A 3,620-nucleotide genomic window follows, 5' to 3' on the forward strand; every position below is an offset into this window, starting at 1 on the left:
CCCCAAAAAAAACTCTCAAGAACCCACACACTATATCTCTCTAGGTTTGTATCTCTCTCACACAACCCCACGTAGGTGGTGTACGTATACAAGAAGAGAATAGGTGCATCGTGCATGTACTCATGCTTCGTGCCCAGCCACACCCGCGCGGGTACACGGTGGAGCTCATTTCTTTACGAAATGGCAGCCCACGTGCTAATTTGAACGCCTGTAGTGGTTGTTTACCTAGGGAGGTCGTGTACCACGCGTGCACGAACGACTTGACGCGTTGCCGCATTATTTTTAAATAAAGTTATAGCGCTCAATGGCACGTACATAGAATATAAAACAATTTTTATGGAGGAAAAGGTAGTCCGCTCTTCAGAGTATCTCACACAAGGCTCCGGTGGCCTCTCTCTCTCTCTCACCGTTGGTCACTGATCCGGACGCATCCCGTCCGCCGGGGGAAAGGGAGTGCGGTGGCCTCTCTCTCTCACCGTTGGTCACCGATCCGGCCGCATCCCGTCCGCCAGGGGAAAGGGAGTGCGGTGGCCTCTCTCTCTCTCACCGTTGGTCACTGATTCGGCCTTATCCCGTCCGCCGGGGGAAAGGAAGGAAGTGCATCGTTTCTCCGTTCGATGTCGCCGAGGCAGCACGTCCCGATCTGCGGTACACGCTGTTCTCTCTGACCAAGCTCCGGCGCGGCAGGGCCTACGCCACCTGCTCGCAGATTCCGCCCGCCGCCGCTCACCTAGTTACATCCCGACGACCTCCAGGTATCCCCTCTGGCCTTGCTCCACTGCCCGTTCTCCCACGTCGCTGCATGTGGATCTTCCATAGTTCTTTGCCCAAAACGTAGCTCATCCGGCGTACTTACCAAATTGCATTCTCGTCCTCACAACAATTTAGACAAACACAACCGTGTTGTTATCTTCCCTTAGGACAAGGAATATGCTTCTTTTTTGTCGTCGAATGTGTCATCACCTGTTATTGGCCAGTAATTGTTTCCTTTCTACCTCTTTTTTGCAAACAGGGCTATCCATTTCACCTCGTTGCTATTGCGACCTTTTGGTGAACTGCACAAATCACTTTTTTCTTAAGAGTGTTTTGTGCAGTTGTACTAAAATGTCACACGGGCAACGTCTCTACATTTCAGTGCGACTGCACAAAGGGAGATTGGTTTTGCTCTATCCTCCTCATCCAACTCCGAGCCTAATCTTCTCCAACTAGTTAGTCTTAAGAGAGACCGCAAAGGTGACCGGCTTCTATTTGTGTGTTTATTGTTTCATCAGCAGTCCTCTATTATCGTAATCACACTTGGTACCTTTGGAACAGGGACGCTCAACTCTATTTTAGTGGAACTGCAAAAAATGATCGGAATGTTGCATGCTCCAGACAACTACTTTTTTCCCAACATGCCTTGCTGATTTAGACAGAGCTGGGGGGACGTTGCTGCCAATGAAAGCATGGATCAATTTTAATTTAACACCTTCTCACAACTTTGTCTTCAGTTGTGATGTAATTATTAGCTCTGATCTACTAATAATTGACATGCATTAGCAAGGAAGTTAGTTTTTTATTGTTTCTGAAAGAGCATCAATGGCAAGACACGTGAAACAAAAGCTGAAAGCTCACACCATTGTACAATTTCATGTCACTGGAAAATTATTTGTATAGTACGTCAATTATGTAAACAAATGATGGAAGCTTGATAGCATTGCCAGAAGCCTCTTCATGATCCGGGTCCATGTGCCATGCACGAAATTATACTCCTTCGTTCCTAAATATTTGTCTTTTTACAAATTTCAAATGGGCATATTTTAGAGTGTAGATTCACTCATTTTGCTTCGTATGTGTACTCCCTCCGTTCCTAAATATTCTATTCGTCTTAACAGAGATTTCAACATATTTTGGAAAGACAAATACTCCGAAGTATATTTAAGAACCGAGGGGGTAGTGCACAACCGCATGGGAGACTCAGCCCGATCGTTATGCCGCATTAATAGTGAGTAATGAGCAGTCAAATCATAAGGCTCGCCTTTCCCACTGTAAGTTGCTCTGAAGAAGCAACCATCAATACGCTCTTCTTTGAATACGCTCATACTACTCCATCCGTCACTATTTATACGGGGCGCTTCAGAAAAAAGAAAAAAAACCTGTGGGACCAAGGCGACTAGCGATCGGCCTGAAAAATAGCATTGGTAGTTATAGCACGACGTCTATTACTAGAGGGAATAATGCGTACACACATGCATGCAGTGCTTCCACCCCGGGTACACACATGCATGCACTCCGTAGTAGTACAGTACATGGAGAGAAAATTGTGGACTTGATTACGGTTACCACACCCTAATTAATTGAGCATTAAACCAAACGCGTCTAAAGTCTCTCTGGTGGTGGAAATGCATTGAGAGAAATGCATCATAATGAAGCGCGCCCTGTAAACTGTGACAGAGGGTGGAGTAGTATGAAGGTGCAAAACCAAGTACACGTACTAGTACTGCGCTTGGCTCTTCGCCCCTTCGTGAAGTCGAACAATGATGGTACTCCGCATGTTGGGTACTACAGTGTATGCCTCTGACAATCTGACACCGAATGGACTGATGCATGTCCACCGAGGGTAGGTTGCATTAGTCAAAAGGCGTAAGCGAGCTTCACCTTGTCCTGCAAGCTTCTCCTCGTTCTGCGAGTTGACGGGACACACCAAAAAGTAGTGCTAGTCCATACTCCCTCCTTTCCGGTTAATATGGCTTAATATTTTTTGCGGGTAAATGAGAGAGCTTTATTCATATATAAGCATTCTTAGGACGACCAGCCAAGACACTACTCACTAGGAAGCGAGGTGTTTCATCAAGCCAGCTCTCGGCCACATTCAAAGTGCAGCAAGCACGGTTTGCACGAAGATGCGCCGCAAGGTTTGCTGACCTGTTTACATGCTGAATAACAAAAAATAGGAAATATTACTGAGCGCTACTATTTTTAACAGGATACGAGCCAGAATTAAGCGAGAATTGTGGCGAGTGTTCCATGCAATCAACTTCCATTATCACATGCGAGAACCCTCGAAGAGAACCAAATGTGTTGAAGATTGCTTTATCACAATTTAAAATTATAATAAGAGTGTAGACGCTCCTCCATCTGGTTCCTAGTAGTATAGTGTAGTATGCTTCTGGCAATCTGACACCGAATTAACTGTTGCACGTCCACCGCCTGAGCGAGGGAGAGCTTGCATTAGTCAAAAGCTTCTCCTTGTCCATTGAGCGACCGTGCGCAAGCTTCTCCCGTCCTGCAACCTTCTCCTCGTTCAGCAAGTGGCGGGACACAGCAAAGTAATGCTAGTCCATGCTGCCTCCTCTCCGGTTAACATGGCTTAATTTCAAACGAGATAAATACACTGTCTGTCACTGTATATTTGTAAAGATACGGTCAGTGGACTTCATAATATGCTCATTGCGCTCGATATATATATATATATATATATATATATATATATATATATATATATTCCGGTGTTCATACGGTCACTAGCTCACCCTGACTGAGTATGTGTGTGCATGCACATGTAGGTTGAGCACTTGAGCGTCACCGTGTGTGTTCCGTCGTGTGCTTGGACATGCATGCATTAGGGCGTCACGCACGTT

The sequence above is a fragment of the Triticum aestivum genome, chromosome 1A (genome assembly GCF_018294505.1).
Source record: "Triticum aestivum cultivar Chinese Spring chromosome 1A, IWGSC CS RefSeq v2.1, whole genome shotgun sequence".
Taxonomy (NCBI): Eukaryota; Viridiplantae; Streptophyta; class Magnoliopsida; order Poales; family Poaceae; genus Triticum; species Triticum aestivum.